The following is a 19,086-nucleotide window of genomic DNA, read 5'->3' as shown; positions in this document are numbered from 1 at the left end:
AGTATGTGATTTCTATTATAGGTCCTGAATAACATTTGAGATCTCTTGTAAATTCAAAACAGTAATCTAACATTCCCCAACCTTTATCAAAAGTCAGACCCATAACTGAAGATAAAATCTTGGCACTTTTGTTCTCATTTTTTTTTGCAGTTGCTGGAGCTCTTGAAAATTCTGTGCTTGCCAAAGTCTCCTGGGTAGTTCTACCAAAAAGTTCTGGTCTGGGAAAAATTGTACCACATAGGAACTTCAGAGATGGTGGATGGATTCTTTGTTCCAGAATACACCTGTGGTTAACTTTATTTAAAAAAAACTGGTCTGCTCTTGGTGCGCAATGCATTTACAGATAAAGGCCTGATTTACAGAAGATGTGTTTGCAGCACAGTTCATTCCAAAAGGGCAGGTGCTCTCAGTTTATTCTTGTATCACTTAGCAGTAAATTCATGCTGCATATGCCTGTGTCATAGTACAAAAGAATTATACAGAGATGGACACTAAGTTTTCAGAGATGCTCTTTACAGACATAATGATTTAATTTTAGGAGTGTTGTGCTTCAGTAAAGTAATGAACCTCCCTGCAGATGCTGTTTCTGCTTTATGTGGAACTTACTGTTTCCACCAAGGTTCTTGCTCATCATCTCACGGGCTTGAGTTGTCCTGCTGGTCATACTGGCATCATGCTCAGTGGTGTCCAGGTGCCCCTCTCACTTGAGCCATCACAGCTAAAATACAGGGATACAGGGGCTTTGTACACATAATCCATTCTGGTGACCTTCTCAGAGGCTACTGCTTTAGGGTAATCTCTCAGGAGGGATTATGTCTCTGAGTACTCTGATTTTTAACAGTAAACATTGTTTATTCACTAATTTTTGACTTTTCTACAAGTGGGGTGTATGAGTTTTAAGGCTTGCAGTTTTTTGGATTGTCTGCTTTTCTAACAGCTGATAGTTGAGTCTGAAGAGCTCAGTCAGGGGAGTTACTGTGCAGTTTGCAGAGAAACCATTGCAAAGGAAAATATATAAATTATGCCTTTCACCAAAACCTCTCCTTCACGACAAGTGTCTGATTGAAAAAAAAATCTTTATTTTGTTATAAATCTCCACCCTCTGGAGTCACACAGATACCTCTAGTTTTTATTTTCACAGAAATTTTTAGCTTTGTACATTGCAGGCAAATCTGAAGCTTCATGAATCCGAGAAAGAACTTTAAAAATGTATCTTTTTTGTCTTGTCAAGTTTACCCTTAAACCTATCAGCTAATTTCTCAGGGCCTGTCAGGATTTCTGCTTAGTGGGGATGGTAGTAATAATCCTGCAAAGTCTTTTTGCCTGAATCCTCTTTTTCTCCCTGTGTTTATCCTTAGGAAAGAGAGCAATACAATTGTACACATTTCTTTTTCTCCTGAAAAAAGGAAATTCATTATCAGAGAGTTAAGCCTGTGCTGGTATGAATGAGGTTCAGTTTTTACCAGGTCTCTTGCAGACAGAAACAAGAGTATGTACAATACCTCCATCTGGCTTCCTTGCAAGACCCGTGGAGTTATGTCACACTGACATAGACATATACCTGAAAAATCCCGCTTTCCTCCCCAGCAGCAGCTGAGACCTGCCAGGCAGCAGACTGCAATCCAGGCACATGAGAGCAATCACTTCCCGTCTGCTGCACTTATGCCCTCCTGTAAGTAACTCCCTTGCAGGGTGATGGAGGGATACAAGGCTCTATAATTATTTCCCCAGCCCATACGTTGCTTTACTGGACACAGCTCCAAATACCGTTGCTCCAAATATCATTGTCTCACTAAAGGATTTCCGTGAGTTTTCATGTGGGCACAAGGCATATTTGATCAGACAAAGGAATAGCTTGTCTTTCTTTGTGGTAGCTTCTGAAACTTTTGGTTAGTTTCCATGCAGTTCAGAGACAAAGGCTTTGAAAAATCTGTATCTTGACATATTTCTGTGGTCACCGGGGAGAAGAAAGAAATAATGTTTTGTATCCCCACTGGGAGGGAGCAGGCAGTATGAATTTAACCCTTATCAGAGACCAGAGGTTCTGCTCAGCACTCATGAATGTATTTCACTGGTTTTGCTTTTCTTCATCAGGTTTTGACATCTAGCTGCAAAAGAAAAGGACAGGAAAGTAACAATCGGGTGTTTATTGTTGTTTATTCCCTAGAAATGTGGCTCATAGTCTACATCTCATGAGGCAGTACAACAGTGTGATGTGCCACGCTCCACCAAATTAGCTGGGGCTGCTGGTGAGACCTTTCTGTGCTTCATCAGCCCTTCTCTTTTTTTCCTCCCTGTCCCAACGTACTTCATCAGAAAACTGAATATAGTCTTTTATAAAGAACTTGACATCCACAGACCTAAGCATATGTTTGTACTGATGATGATGCAGCCTCTTGTATCAGAGATGAAAAGGCACAGGCAAAATGAAAAATCTGGAGTGTTTTTCTTTACTTGGCAGTGACGGGTCAAGATGTATACTTGCAGGATGTGCTGGTCAGCATTGCTGAAGCAATGCTAGAAAGCAGATAGTGGGCTTTTGCATTTTTAAGAGACATTGTTGATTTTTGAGCACTGCATTAGTTCTTGGATGAAGTACCGTTTGTTCAAAAGACTGTAAAAAGAAGATGAGCTTTAACCTCCCTAAATATAACATGAAAAAGTCCTTTAGTATCTTTCTTGAGCCAAATCACAGTTCTTGAGCTGAAGCTGGGATGTTGCTTCAAGTCGCACTGATTGGATATAGGGTACTGGGCGTTATCTGGGGTAACTGTGAGGGACTGAAAGAAATTCAGTGGCCCACAGTCCAGAGCAGTAAAATCAGCACCATGTGACTACCACATGATTCGCAGCCCTACTGTTTTCTGGGCTCCTGGTATCTGGATCTGTGCTGGATCTAGAGCGGTAGCTATAATTCTCTTTTCTGCACTCTCTCTCTTTTGTTACTTCTTCCTCTTCTCCTAATTTCCTTTTCTTGTTATTTGGGTAACAGAAATCTGGAAGGGTTGGAATTTGCTAAGTTAATGGTTTGTGAAACACTTTAAGTTGATTGAATGTTTGCTTTAAACTTTTGCCAAGTTCCCTTATTTTCCAAAGTTTGCCAGTAAAAGTGTGTTATTTTGACCCCTTGAAAAGCATAGCATTTTTCCCATGCATGGCCTCAAGGTATAAAGGAACTGGAGGCCCTTTCAGTAAATTTGTTGGGTGGATTTTGGAACCTTGTAGGTTTTTAATGTAAAACCTCTTCAATGAGCTTCTAGTAAGAGCTTGGGGTCTTACAGGTACCCAGCCCTGTCTCTGATGACAGACAAGCAAAGCTTTGAGCTATCTATGCTGATCACTCAAAATGCAAATCTCTGAGTTCTTTGTCTCTGTGTGTGCTTGTGAGTACAGGCAGGTGGAAGCACCCTTCAACCCTTCTGAAGTCTAGTAGTCTTTGAGCTGTAAAAGGTGATGAATAAAAATTCTGGACAATTAAACCCTCTTGTGTCAGAAATTAGTCAAAATAGGTTAAAATGATTTCCCTCCAACAGGGAGCCACTAAGGTCTTTTGTGGCAGAAGTTGTGCCAGTTTCTTGCTAAGATGGCCAAGGGCTGATGGTATGGCTGCTGTTCTTGCATGAGAGCTCTGGCTCTGGAAGGTCACCAGGCAATTTCCCCTTTGCAAGCTGGGACATAGCAGACAGTATGACTTACGGATTCCTCTGAGCCTGTTTCAATCTTAATAGCTGATTAATATAGTTTCAGTTTAGTTAGTGTTTATTATTTCTTGACATGCTAACTCTTCAGCCAGTGGTATTCAGTCTCCCTCCACTCACTTCTGTGTGGAAGATTTGGCTTTGCCAACTCTCTGTAACTGAGAAGAGGACTAAACTGAGGACTCACACGGGGGGTCAGATTCCCTGATCAGTGCTGGGGCAGTCTGTGCTCCTATGGCTTCACCCCTAGGTGTCTATGGATTCCAGACCCTCATTTCATGAGGCTTAGCTACTTTCTGGGATGATCTGTATTTTCTGTGATTTGTCTTTGCTGATCCCATTAAGAAAGACCTGAGTTTTTCCAGCTACACTTTTCACAAAGGATTAGCTGTGGAGGACTGGCACACTAGATTTCAGGCCTGAAGGTTGGTAAGAGATTGAAACCATTGAAAACAAAGTTTTATATGAGGAAATGGGAAGTGAACACTGTTTGCAAACTGCTCGTATGACTCTGCTTGCAAACTGTCTCCATATGAGCGCATATGTGCGCGCTCTTGTTAAAACATAAGCACTTTAAGATCATCAAATGATACCATAATTTTATCTATCACAAGACAGCTGTCTGGTACTTACTTATGGCTCTTCAGTCATACATATCTTGTGCTTTGACTTGCATCTATACTCTGGCTTTTTCTGATCACTTTTAGCTGACATCTTTTGGTTCTGCAAAAAGCCCTTGACATGGTTCAGTACATTGAAAAATTTTGCAACTTCTTCTCCTTTCAGAGACAAGGGTAAGTCTCATTCTGGACAGAGTGATAGACCATGTCTCATGATCCTCATTCCCCAGGGTCTACCTCAGACAATGAGAGCTACTCTGAGTTGGGGTTTATTAATTATCAGCACCTCTAATTCTCTACTTTCCAGGTAGGAGCTGACTGCCAGCCAGTGGTTTGCATGTGGATAGACTTTGCTTATGCCAAGTTTTCCCTTTTGGGTGATGTCTTCTGAGAAGAGAGATGTTTGTGCACACAAGAAGATGGCCATTTAGAGTGTTTTGTGTATCAACAGAGACTGATTTCAGTGCATTATGGATGAGGTCATGGATTAGGGAACTTTTTAAGTGTCTTGTATAATTCCCTCTTCATTGCTCTTTGTCCTTCTGATCTTGTGGTCACATTTCCAAGTCACGAACTATAGCTACAAAAAGGGATTAAATTAATGAATTACCTGATTACTTTAGCCCTTAAGCTAACTTTAAATAATTGGAAAGGGAACTGGCAAATAACATTCTGTGGAGAGTTTAATTCATTATGCAGGTGTTTAATTACAAGGAAATTTTGGGATAGAAGAAAACCAACTTGAAATGTTTGAGGAGATGAGAGAACAGAAACATCCGTGCACAATGGCAAATACTGTACTTGAATTGTTCTGTGCCAGTCATTTGTGCTACACACATTATGCTGAGGCAGCTGGAGCCCAGATATATGTCAATATAGTCGTGCTGCAAGGGTATAAAACAGTATTCCCTCCTTGCATCCTCTTTTCATCCTGCTGTTACTTTTTGTTGCTCATCTACTGGCTCATTATTTCACCAGCTTACAAGACAGTGAGGATTGTTTCAGTACACATCTATCACTAAGCTTGGTATGTCTGAAGGATTCACAAAATCATTCAGAGGCCTGTCTGGTGTAGACATCTGAAAAGTAATGTAATAAGTCTTTCACAACAGTTCATCAAGGGTGTCATGTGAAAGGGAGGAGGGAGACAGAAATTCAAAGATTTCTAGTCTTAACTGTATTAATTAAAAGTTATTAGCCATAAGCGTTTCCAGACAATCAAATCCTTATGTACCCCAACACTGCCTGTCTTTTAACTGACACACAGGTTGGAAGGGGTTCTGACCTCTGATATGAAGCCACACTTCAACTGTGGAGAAAATTATTAGCAATAAGCGCTTCTAGACAATCAGAGCCTTATGTTCCCCAACACTGTCTCTCAACTAACGGACAGCCCACAGGTTGGAAGGGTTTGTGACTTCTAATATGAAGCCACACTTAAGCCAGGGAGAAAGAACTTTCCTCACAACAGCTCCTGAAATAACATTTATTAGTACCAATATGTGACAGTTACTGTGGGTTCTGCTTTGCCGGTGATAACATTCAGCTGCAAGATTGTATTTAATTGATAATAAAAGACCCCGAAAGAAACCAGCACAAAACACATTTCACAGAGACAAACACACTAAACTCAAGTTACAATACAGCAATGTATCCCATTTTCACACAGACAGAAACTAGCAACAAAGAACTACTAACTGAAAACACGGCCACCTAAAACACTTATCTAGACACTCTCTCAATAACATAGGACAATGAAATATCTTGCACACCACTCTCTCTGTAACACAAGACAAAAGGAAAGAGCAGAGCTGCTTCTTATCAACATACATGTTGAAAAAAAGAAACTGCACCTTGAAAGTAAAGCAAGTTACTGTAGTTGCAAAACAGAGCTAGTCTTATAAAGTAAGAATAGCAAAAAGCAATAACCAATATAAAGTAGCAAAGTGTGAAGCAAGTTGCTGTTATTAGTATTAAGGTAGCAAAACACATTTAGTAAAGGAAATGCTTATATAAAGGAAGAAAGTAAAGTTAAGAAAGTAAAGTTAGAAAAAATAGGAAGCACATGGTCTTCTCACCCCTACATTGTTCCAGGAAGAGGAGAAGGCAGGACAAACTGCAGCAGTTACCCTCACAGAAACGCTGGCATTTTTTCCTCCCCTACTGGAGTTTAAACTCCAAACACCTTTTATACCTTTTTTTTTCTTTCATGTGGTTTGTGTGGCTAAAAGTCAATTTATTGGGGGGTGATGGTGATGCAGATGCCTGAGGGGAGGTGGCTCTTAGAGTGGCTATAGAAGATATCGCAAAGGGGGGCCATGTCATTTCTTAAACAACACTCCACCCTATGTTAATCTTATCAGTTTGAAAGCCTTTGTCCTCGGCCAGGAGCATCCCTCCAGGGGGCTGAGACATCTCTGTCAACCTATCAGGCCGTATCAAGGGCCATCACCCCACAAAGGGGGTTCAGTCTTCTGGAGATTTAGGCAGTTCTGAATAAGTTTAAACAATTTTTTAGTGGTTTCTTTAGTGATTTGTTTGTTTGTTCTTCTTTTAGACAGCAAGGATATGTTTTGTTAGTAGGGATATGGAATTAGAATTGTTGCCAGGAGTATAGAGGGGCTTTAGTAATCTTCATGTATCTCAGCTAAATACTTTGGTTTTTTGCATCTGCAAAGGTAGAGTGTTCAAGATGAGTTATATTCCAGGAGCAGACATGTCTTGGGTTGAGCTGGCAAAATTCCAACTGCCCAAGTACAGAGAAAAAGTGTTCCTCCCCCCGCAACCAGCCAAGAGAAAAAGACGGAGAGGGAAAAAACCTCCAAACTAGGTTTATGCTGAAATTAACTATATGTATTTATACAGAAAAGAGAAAATTAAGAGAAAACTACAATATAACACACACTTAAGACAAGTTATATATAACAAGAAATAACCTCCCACTCCCCAGTTAATACAAAGTCTATTACTCTAGATCGCTAAGTACTCTAAAAGACACCTAGCAAGAAACAGAAAGAGTAACAACAAAATGTTTCTACTTCCCTGAATTCAAACAAAATGCAAGCAGCAGTAGCAAGCACAACAGGGCCTACTCCAACAAGACAGAAGCTGCACCACCTCCGGCTTGTACCTCGGCCATGGTGGAACTGACCTAACACTTCCCACTGCTACACTCGTATCTTAGGTTTGCGTCATCTTATGAAATATTTCCTTGGTTACCCAGTCAGGTGATAGCTGTCTCCCAATCCACGTGAGCCTGCTAACTTGAGGCCTAGCTAAAACCACTACAAGACACCAAAGGAGAATGCTCCTAGTCCAAGGGCAAAAACAGGGCACGTGATTTTGCATTTCCCTAGTTATTTTGCTCTGCTGAAAGAGGCATGAGAAAAGAAGAGAACTCATTGCAGATCTGGGAATGGAACATTGTCCCCTCATTCTGGCAATCCCGTTGTCTACTTCTGTTGTCAGAAAGGCCAAAAAGCTTTGGATGCTGCTTCAGAATCCTGGTGATGTGTCAAAGCTCCTCATGTCCAAGGTGGTAAATGATCTCCTTCGAATCCTGTGCCTAAGAGGTTTGTCCAGAATAGTTCTTTGGGTGCTGTTTATATAATAGACCTTTCATCTCATGCTGTGGCAGCACGCTTTAGGAAAAAAAAACAAAAACAAAGGAAGCACACATATGTGAAGTTCAGTGTATGCGGCAGTAAATGAATGAATTTTCAACAGCAGACTTAAAGTTAGCCTTTTATTGGTCTACAGAATACTCAGGATTTTTTCTCTCTTATGAGAGATCAACATCATGTCCCAGGCACTCAGGGCTATATTCTAATCTTGAATATACAGCATGCTATCTCTCAGCAGCTCTTTTGGTGAGGGCTACTGTATTACTGCTTTGTTTGAATGCACAGCAAAGGGAATGGATAACTTCTGATTACAATCTACATATCTTTTACAAATAGGTTGCAGAAAACACTTTGCAGATTTAAGTGTTGTGAGCTAGGCATCCAAATATGACTGCCAGACAGTTCAACTGCTCCTTGAATTTACTGACTTCCTAGCAGTATGAAAGAGATCAAATTTTTATATATTTATATATTTATTTTAGGATGAACTACAAGCTGAAAAGGAAAGGATCTACCTGCAGCTGTGCAGTTTGCATCTGAAACTGGGCATGGCACTTCCACAAGTAATGATTATGCTCTTCAGCATAAAATAAACTGTCCTATCAAATGAGAGAGCCCACTGCAAGGCAGAATGTTTAATAGGAACACAGCTGTTATTCTTGAGCACCATGCACCTTTCCACTAGCTACGCACTAAGGTTTTTGTCCAGAGCAAATGATTGCTATGGCTGTCCCAAAGTGAGCTTACAGACTTTCCCACCGAGTGCAACAGTTTCTTGAAGTGAAAGCTAAAACATACAAAGGAGTCAGATCATGGAGCCCTGGAAAGGTAGCATAGTACAAGACAGATGTTGTGACTAGTGACGGTGTCCTGGGGAACTTCTTTAAAGTTAAACTCTGTACCAGCCAAAAAGTTGGAGAGTCAAGAAGACCAGCAACAATTTTTCCTGCATGACCTAGCTCTATCTGTAAATTCTTCATAAGTAGCCATCCCTTTTTTCCATAGTCTGTAAACTTTCTTTTTATCCCTGATTTCTTTCAGAATCTCCCTATTTATTTTATATTTATTTTATATTTCCTAATATAAACAGTAGCATTTGCCGGATGCTTTGCCTTCAGGTCTATCCACAGAGGTAGGCAGGACACATGCACTTAGGAAGACACTTAATGTACTTTTGGTAATAAAACTAGTATAGTATTTTATGTGCTTGGGGTAAAAAAAGTGACTAACTTATTCATATTGTGAAAATCTTTCTTCTCCCTTCCCCCATGCCAGTTTGCCATTAAAATACACTCACCATGCTTTGCAAGGGGCAGTGAGTTATGAACAACATTTCCACATCTTGCTATTTCTTGTATTATTTCCAAGAAGTGTGAAAGAGCCAGTTCTCTGTGTGTGAATGCAAGTCCACACATGTTCACAACGGTACACAGCTTCCTCCAAGAGGATGGGCAAGACCAGAAGTGAAAGAAGAGATGTCACAACATCATCCAGAAAAGGGAGTATTGGCAGTCCCTGCTTGACCCCATTCCTCATCCTGCCTGCCTTGAAGTGAGTGCTTGGCCATCATCAAGTCCAAGAAAAAGGATGCAATTCAAGCCAGCTGTTACCCAGAACTTCCAGTCCCAAAGGTGGACAATCGATGTGTCTATCCCGGAACCATGAGCCTTATCACCATGTGGGATCTCTCCTTATGGTTACTGTCTCTAGCAAGATGTGTAGAAATGTGATGGTGTGATCAGGAAAGGCAAACCTTTTCATTCCAGTTCTGTTTAGGGGGCCTTTTCTGGTTGGGATTTGCACTTTTCGTTGCTCACTGATGTGATGTGAAATCTCTAGAAGGAATCATGTCCCCTCTTCACAGTGAGGACCAAAGGTTGCTGGAGAATTCACTACCTACTGTTCAGAACATCTAGTAGCTTCTTCCAGCACTTCCCTTTGCTATGGCATGCTGCAAAAGCTGATGGTGGTCCTTGGGCTGATAATGGCAGAGAGTACATTCCAAATCCTCCCAGGTGTGATAACCCAGGAAATAGGATTTGGTGTCCAGAGACATGCAAGCCTTTGTACTGGTTTAAACAGTGATTGTCCCAGCTTGAGATTTCTGTATTTCATTCAAGACACCACATTCAGCAATTGTTCTGAATGTGTCCTAATTCCTTGTTGCACTGATGGCATTGTTTGAGCAGGTTTCTACAGGGTACAACTAATTAATCCTAATTAATTAAGAGACCGCACTTACACAGAAGCTATTGTAAAGCAACAGCTTCAGAGACCTCAGGGGACCTTGTCATAGCATTGGTCCCTAGACCATCCAAATTGTCTTTGCTAAACCTTCAGCTTCAGTGCATCCACCCAGCACCACAGCTGTGACAGGTTGGCTCAGCTTAAGCTGGCTTCTCGCTGAGGATCACCTAGGCCTTTCCTGATGTGCCTTCAGCTTGTGTTACATATTTGAAAACTTTACTTTGTTAAACGTGGTGTCCTGTGGCTATCTCTATGTAGCTGAGAACGGAAATTTCTTGTTTCCCCAAACTTTCAGTATCCCCACAGTGAAAATGAATATTTAAATCTCATGGGCATTGGCTCTTACACTTACCATATCTAACTTTGTTCTGTCAAGACTTGGGCAATTTTTCCCCATCTACCTTGTTTAAAACCTTCAGATATTCTGATTCTAATTGTGTCATAGATGTGATGCCTTATGACTCCTTCTCCCATTTCTACTTACTTCTGTGTTGTATAATAACAAAACCATAATACACACTTCATATGTCTGCTGATGGCAAAACAGATCATCACAGAGGTTTTCAGCAACTGTATACTGCAAAAGAAATGAGCAGCACTGGTTCTTTTTAATTTCTTTATTGACATCAAGAAATCTCAAAGTATTTCAGGATGTTGGATTCAGCCTGGACAATTGGTAACATTATTTGCCTGGGGTTTTTTTCTATTAAACTGCAAGTGGAGTTTTCTGCTTTCCACACATCTTTTAAAGTTACTGAAAAGAAATACTGAAAATAGAGAACAACGAAGTGCCAGTTAAACAAAATTCAAGGTAAGTTCAGGGAGCAACTGTTTATTGTGGCATGGGATGTATGTCTCAGTTTACTGTATTCCTATGTAAACACGAGACCCAAGTCAACTATGCACCGTATGTCTAAATGGAGCATAACATGGCTCTTCTTCATTCAGGAGCAGAAAGGCCTTCATCTTGGAAAGGTTATAAGAGCATTCCTGCATCTCCTGATGATGCACCTCTATGCAGACAGTGCCTTTCTCTAGGATCCCAAGTATCCATAACTGCTGTACATCCAGAACACCATGCTTGGACAGATGACTATTTTCAGTATTCAGGATAGGGAATGTGTAAAACTGGTGAATTTCTGCAATGTTCCTTTCCGGAGGGTCCTTACCACATCAAGTAGATTTGCCAATGCACTGAGAGGGGACATTGCTCCCCTGGTAGCAGGAACAACCTGGGGTAGGAATACTACCGTAACAGCATTCACTTGTTCTTGAAAGAACCTGTACTCTCCTGCATTTATATATTATTTATATATTTTTTTGACCTCTAATGTATGTACTAATGGCACAGGTTTCAGCTGGGTTTCTTTTTATTGTCAGTGCACAAAGCGGCAGTAGGTACATTGGTACATTCAAAGTCTGCCTGTGCCTCTGCTACATTTGGCATGCAATTGGTTTTGCCTGACCCTGAATCTTGCTTCCTTTTCATCTACAGAGAACAAAACAAGTGGCATCTACAGGGTGACTTTGGAAAGGAATCATGACAAGACACTCTGACCACTCTACAGCTCCCTTTTCCATGCTTTGCTATCCTTGTTGCTCTCTCTGCATCTTGGATTCAGGACTCCCTGAATTGGAAATTTCCCAGGATAAATGAAGGATCCAATCTTCAAAATCCGTTAGGGATTAATTGCAAGCACAAGTTACACTGTTTTAATTAAAGCAGCATAGTTTAGGCAGCCCATCTCTGTAATGCAAACTTAGTATCAAAGTCCTTCATAGTAGAAAAGATCTTCCCAGATATGTGTAGAAGGGAGTAGTCTGTCCTGAGGGAAGCACAAATATACTGACATGCTCTGTTACAATTAACTTGAAAGAGAAATCAGCATCCTGCAGTGATGGAAGCATGTCATGTGCACTGCTGAGACCAGTGACTGCCATTTGATGCCAGGGACCTTACTGCATATCTTTAAATTGAAGAGGAGTAGAGGAACATAGATTGCATTGAAAGCGAGTGGGATTCAAGCTGCCAAGTTGTTCATCAACACTGAAAAATGCACCCCTGTATTCATTAGTCACTTCATACGTAAAAAGTGTTGAAAGCAAACCCATGGAGGTTGAGAGATTTTTGTTCTCTCTGGCACATCAGAGAGGACCACCTAGGAAAAAGGGAAGAAAGAGCTGGTCAGTAGTATGGTGTTTAGTAGGGATTCAGGAAGGTTTTTGCACAACAAAGGCAATTGAGGTATTCAAATAAGTCCTTCGTGGGAGTGCCACAACTAAAAGGGATGTGAACAACAGAAAGGAAGAGAAACATCCATCTCCTCTGCACATCTCCTCTGCATGGGCCAGGCTTTCCAGTGCAGTCAGGCTTAGGGGGATCTATGAAGCACTTGCTATTCCCACTGAAGGCTGTCTTTATGTTGGGCTCCCAACCATTTATCATCCCATTTCTGGCTTTGCTGCCTGACTCCTTACTTCATTTCCAGGCTTACAGAGCTGGCAGCCTGGGCTGGAGCCTCCAGTTCAAGACCATTCTTCCCTCCTGGTCTGCCTCTGCTCTTACATTATCTCTGCTCCAAACCTGCAGGATCCACACTTCCTATCAAGCCTGAATAAAGACATGTATTGATATATGAAGGCTTGTGGCATTTCTGCCTCCTAGTTCCATGGCCTTACTGCACAGCTGTCACATTGAGGTATCCATCAGAGCCATAGCTGAGATTTTTAGCTTTACATATAAAAGATGCCACAGTTTGGCATCAAGCATATATGTTCAAGATGTCTTGAGGCGATAAAGGTCAAGGAAGTGGAAATGTAAACTTTCTTAACATTCCATATCACACTTGCAGCTCTATTTGCAGTTGGGGAAGCTTTTGTTTTGCGCAGATGACCACTTCCAGTATTCAGGAAAGGGGAAATGAGTAAAACCGCCTATGTGAAATCGGATAAGTATGAAGGTTACATTTACTTGCTCTTTGCCATAATGTGATTTGGTGGAAATAGCTGCTTCCACTCATTTTGGGAAGTCAGTCAGACCCGAACAGTCTCACAGGGAGCAATGTCACAGGGAAACCTAGAGCAAAGATTTCTTTTTTCCTGCATTTGCTGTTTAGCTAAAAAGCCCCACTCTTACAGAAAATTTTTCCCCTCTCTGTAAGAGCTCCCTTGTGGATTTGAGGCTGTAATGTTTTTGTGACCACAAAGGAAACAGCATGTTTTAAAATTATTTGATAAGGCCAGAATAATTTACCTCCTAGCAAAGGGTGACATTTCGGCATTTGCCCATTAAACTGAGAGATTGCTGTCATAGCTCTGTGTGAGGGAAAACCACAACCTCTGTGAAATCCCTTTGGGAGAGTGTGCATCATCTGCTATCTCCAGTATGAGAACAGGATGCTGACTATTGTTGGCATTAAATCACCCTTCCAGTATGTTCAGCTTCTCTTTTAATCTACCAGCCTGCACCTCACCAACCTGGAGTCTTCACCATATGTGCTTGCACCTGTTGGCTAAGCCAGAGCATTCTTCCTCTCAATTTTAATGTTGAGGATCAAGAGTAAAATGTAGAAATACCACCATTTGTAAACTCTAGCAAATAGGTGAGCTGCTTTTCCTATTAGGTGTCCAGTCTGGGGACATTTGTTTTAATTGTCAGGAGAATCCATGTTTTTCCTGCTCCTACAGGGATGTGGCTCTGTACTACTGCCTGGGTTGCTGGGAACAAACACTTTTGCATAGTGAGACTGCATCATTAATAAGCAGAAAATTGGGAGACTGAGTGCAATGGTGCTGCTACAAGTCGTAATTGCTGGATACTCTGGTATTTATTTTGCTGAATAAGGAGCGTGGAGAGCTGAATAGGAGATAGAAATGTTGTCTAGTTCAGGCTAGGCATCCCAGACGATCCATTTTTTGGTGACCAGATGGAGCAGGGAATTATACTAATGTCAGTAGTGAGAATAACCTTAAGTTGATGCCACAAGCACAGGTAAATCTGAGGGTAACACTTTGGTACATTATATAGTAATACATTTTGGTCATACAGATTTTCATTTATCATATGAAAATAGTTTCTTGATGATCTTCCTTGCTCAGAGGCATCGGGCAGCAGCAAGATCAGGGCCACCCCACTATGGAAGGGAACAGGGAGCCAAGGACACTAAGGCAGGCCAGTGTGCTCAATATCCTGGGAAGCTGTCTCACAGCACCTGACTGCATAGTGCATTGCTGCCTTCAAAGCCCTGACAACAGGTACCTACCTTTCTCCCTTTGCAGAGACTAAAGCAATGATACTTGGAGCATGAGGTCTCCTGGAGTCATGGATCACTAATTTGGGAAGGCATTCCTGTGTAGGGGTTGCAGATAAGGTGAGGGTTAATGTCTGGACTTTTAGATAGTTACATAAGACGTAAAACCTACTTGGCCATGAATAGTTCAGAAGAGTAACTCAGCAGCAGGGGCAAATGGACATCTACTCCTTTAAAGAGGAGATCCGCTTGCTAGCTTGCCCTTTTGGCATATTCTTCTGCTTGGTCACAGAGGGAGATTAGGATGATGCCTTGAAGAGTTTGGTGTCTGGTGTGTGCTTTTTACCTTCAGCCTGTGGTTGTGAACACCTGAAAACAGGTTCTCATTGTGGTTAAAAAAACCTACAGCAGATGTGGTCATTCTGTGCAACAACTCATGGATGAGGGACAGTGCTGAAAGGGTGTGATGGGTATTGCTGTGAGTGGTACAAAGCAGCAAGGACAGGGAGACTTTAAGGAGAAAAAGCATAGTCTGGCCTTATATGGGACAGAGATTTAGATTAAGAAACTCTGTCAATGTAGGAAAACAAAATGCCCAATAAGACAGGATATTTAGGTATGACATCTCTGGGGTTGGTTGTACAGCCCTGCAGCTACAGAAGCAAATGCTGTATTATGTATAGTAACATTTTATTTATTCTTTGCACCACATGATGGAGCCTGTTTTAGGAGACAAGCAGAGAAAAAAACCCAAAGCAGCAACCTTAACATGAGCTGGGAAATTCTTTCTTCATTGCCAGCATTTTAATCACTATAAAAGGGGCAAGTCAACAAACACAACCTGTGCTCAAGGGTCACCGAGCTGTCAGCAGTGAAGGGGGTAGTCTATAAAGAAGAGGTGAATATCCCTTATTGTTACAGCAAGCATTTACACATGAAACTCCACTCAGTCTCAAATCCCTTCTTGTAAGGAGACAGTGATTAAACCAACATTAGAGCATAGGAGAACCAAAAGATGGATAACACTTATCCTCCCATTCTGCATAGCAGGTTGCGATCTACCTTTTCTGCGTCAAAGACTTGGAACAGGACTGTGTTTAGGAGGTGTCAGGAGGGAACAGGCTGTGCTGGGAGGAAAGCCTGTGCTCCAAGACAGTGGAGAAAGGAGAGATGTGCTGGGCAGGATGGGGGTGGGGATGGTGAGCCTGTGTCCGTGTAACACTCACTGATGATGCAGAGTCCTTGAATCAGCTCATGCCCCTTTGGTGAATACAACTTTTTGTGAAACTGTGTCATTCTAAGTTTCACTGTTCCCTGTAGTCCACTGAGTAAAATGCTGACTTCTCATCTTAAAATAAACTGGAGAGAAAAGTACTCTGAAAGGCATGCCAAGAGAATCTCACCAGGGCATTTTAGCCAACCCAGGAGAATGGGATGTTCAACTAAGCAGCCAGAACAAGGAGTGCTGCTAGTGGCTGCAGTTTTTTAGTTGGTGTTTGAATCCACATACGACTGAGATATTGCTGATTCGTTTCTGATGCCTGAAGTTCTATTAGCTGCTCAAAGACCAAATTGTTCTGCTTTGTGGATGCAGGAGAAAGCCTGTTGCTATTCTCTAGTGAATTGATTTGAGAGGGGAAACATTTTGGAAAAAGCAAGTTAAAGATTTTTTGTTAATGATAAGTGGGTCAGTGTAATTTAGTTTCTTACTAACTCCAAAGAAAGGAAACAGAACCATGATATCATGCCTTTTTAGCTCCATAGTGGTGATGACACTGCAGCACTGGGCATTTTTGTACCTATTAGGAGCAGGGACCTCATTTCTGGTGCAAAACCCTGGCTAGAAATAAAAGCAAGTCCTCCAGGATCATTAAACACATTTTGCCATGGCTTCATTCTCCCTCAAGTCAAGGGTAACACTTGTCTTGCCACATCTCTTGTTAATCTCAAATTTCTTGAATAAATCTGTTTATATTGGGAATATATTTGTCTTGTGTTGGGAGTGCTGAGAGATACCCCTGTCCCTTCCCCTAGCTTATGCCTCATCCTCAGAAAATCTGTTCAGCTGAATCCCTTTGAGTTTCTCCTGATTAAAAGGTAATTTCAAACCAGTGACCGCTAGGTAACTTATGCAAGTGTTTATTTGAAGTTCCCCCTCAAGCATTTGCGGTTCCCACTTTCTAGGGCTTAGCTCAGCCTCTGGCTCCAAGGTACCTCCAGACAGAGACAAGAGACGCACTTTTGGAGATGACTTTGCAGGGCTTTGTTTACACAATCATGTGAGTCAGCTTTCATGCTAGCATCTCTGTGACAAAATGAGCGGCTGGTCCCTTACCTAGCAGTGGCCGTTGGGGCAACCCAAGCAAGGGAGAAGTCCTTCCTGTTACCTCTGCCAGCAGAGACATGCCACTGAAAGCAATAGTGGGTCCCCCTTTGACAGTGCTGATGATGCTGGATCACCATGAGGGAATATTACATTGCTTTATATTTGTGATTTGCATAGCTTGCATCATAGAGGTTTACAGTCTAATGTATGCATTTGCTGCTCTATTGGGAGCTCTAAAGGAGAAAATCATGTAATAAAGAGCCTTCTGGTCCTGACATAAAATGCAGCATAATATGTATTATTATCTCTGCCTGTACCAGCTCTTCCTTCCTGCCATTGCCTACTGGGTGTGGCAGTGTTACCAGCATCTGAATGCCAGCTAAGGCTCCTCAGTACTTTAGAGCAGAGCAGAGGAAGAGCCTGGAGAAGAGTCGAAGAGGGAAAAATTCAAGAGTGCTCTCCGATTATGTGACAGACAGGAAATGTATTCTTCTCCATATCCAGTTCAGGTTGGCTAAAACCCTGCTACGTCCTTGGTTCCAGTTAGATGGGTATGGATTTGACTTCAGAAAAAACTTTCAAGAGGTGAAGAGGGGGAAATGCATTACCACTTCACCTGGACAGGGATGGGCAAAATGATTAGATGAACAGTCAGGAATGGCTTTACAGCTTTTATAGGCAGAGCTTAAGAGCTGTACAAGCTTTTAATTGTTTTGCTAAAACACTCTTATGCCAGTTTGCTATACACCAGAACTTAGTTGTTAACATGCCTCTTCTCTGTAAGTAATCTCAGTGGGGGAAAAAAGCATAGTAATGTTTAACTTTACACAGTAACAATCTATCTCCTTCTTAAATTAGTTTACTGGCTACTTAATAACCTAGTGCATTTGCAGCCTTTTCCATATGAGCCTATTTACAGATCTTGGGGTTGGTGACTACTTGCTGTCCTATCTCTATCTCCTAACCATGTTTACTAAAAACATAATACCAATACTCTTTCAAATCACAGAGTCAGGTGAAAAGGCATGAAAAGTAGCTCATTTCTTCAAACACCAGATTAGATTTGCCAGTAAAGAGCTGGTGCCTGTTTCCTGTTTCTTCCCACCAGTGGTTTCTCCATCAATTGGAGCCAAAAGAAAATATAAAATTTCAGTCCTGAGAGGTCTTTCTAGACTACAGAACTTTACCTTAGGACAACATTCCAGTTCTAAACTTTCTATTCTTTTCATGAAGAAATGGGAAAGAGATGGGTCTGATGATTAGAAATCAATTTGCAGCTCTGGACACCCTGCCTTAGGAGGTGGCAGGTCTCATTTGCCATAAATGGGTGCATTTAAGGCTGTAGGGCTTAGTTTTCTACTTAGGATTTATACTCTCTTTCTGACTAATGGGACAGATAAGAACTCCAGGCTGGTCCCTTCTGAATTATTCTTGATATCTCTGAAACTTCCTGTGACTGATTTCAGGTATAGTGTTCATCCCTGCATGTTATTCTATGTATCATGCAAGTTTTGAGTCCTTTGATTGGTAATCTTATCAAACTGACAAGATGGTCTGTCACATTTGTAGCTTGCTTGGATTCTCTTGGTCTGATGTCATATGCAAACAGTAGATAGTGTACTATATTTGTGACTTTCCCAAATGGTGACCGTACTGCTTTTTTAGGATTGCAGAGTTAAAGACTGTGAGGATTATTAAGGGTTTTTGAGTTAGGAAGGTTTTTGAAGCTGCAGGCTTAGGCCTAGTAGCTGGCGCCTTTTGGTATGGACATGAGAACACTGGAACTTAATTAGTTCTATGAGAAAAACCAGCAGGCTAGCAAAACCAAAATGAGATAAGAAGGTTTTGAAAGAAGCAGGCACGAGAAAAAGAATGTTGAAGAGATAAATTTTTCACACAGCAAAGAACATCTGGGCAGAAAGTAACATCCAATTAAAAACTATAATAAAGTTTATGGACATTGCAATACAACCTATAGAACTTGGCTATGGCTGAGATTTTACGATATACATTGTGTAACTTGTAGTTAGAGTGTATCTACCTTGCTTGCCTTTTTCTATTTTTTTCCTTTTTCTTTCTTTCTTCATGGAGAGTTTTAATAAACTATCTTGTGTGTGACACCTGTGACCTGTGTCCGCTCTCCTTTTTGGCCGCCACAACCTACTGCATCTACTCACACAAGACTGTATATTTTGGACTAACATTTAGTTGGTTCTTTATTGTATTAACCCCCTATACTCTGAAATTAATAGATAGTTTCCTTCAGCAGGAAGAAAACTGTTTGTTTCGGGTTTCTTAATATTCAGTAAACCTGTAGTGAAT

At 41.3% G+C, this 19,086-nt stretch overlaps 1 protein-coding gene across 2 annotated transcripts in view; it reads left to right on the top strand.

The window, feature by feature from the left end:
• The window catches only part of SYNDIG1 (synapse differentiation inducing 1), a 74,978-nt gene that overhangs the window by 32,197 nt on the left and 23,695 nt on the right, over positions 1-19,086 (top strand). The window lies entirely within an intron of this gene.

The sequence above is a fragment of the Pithys albifrons genome, chromosome 2 (assembly GCF_047495875.1).
Source record: "Pithys albifrons albifrons isolate INPA30051 chromosome 2, PitAlb_v1, whole genome shotgun sequence".
NCBI classification, from domain to species: domain Eukaryota; kingdom Metazoa; phylum Chordata; class Aves; order Passeriformes; family Thamnophilidae; genus Pithys; species Pithys albifrons.
The sequence above is the reverse complement of the archived record's forward strand: the minus strand, read 5'-3'. Positions and strand labels throughout refer to the sequence as shown.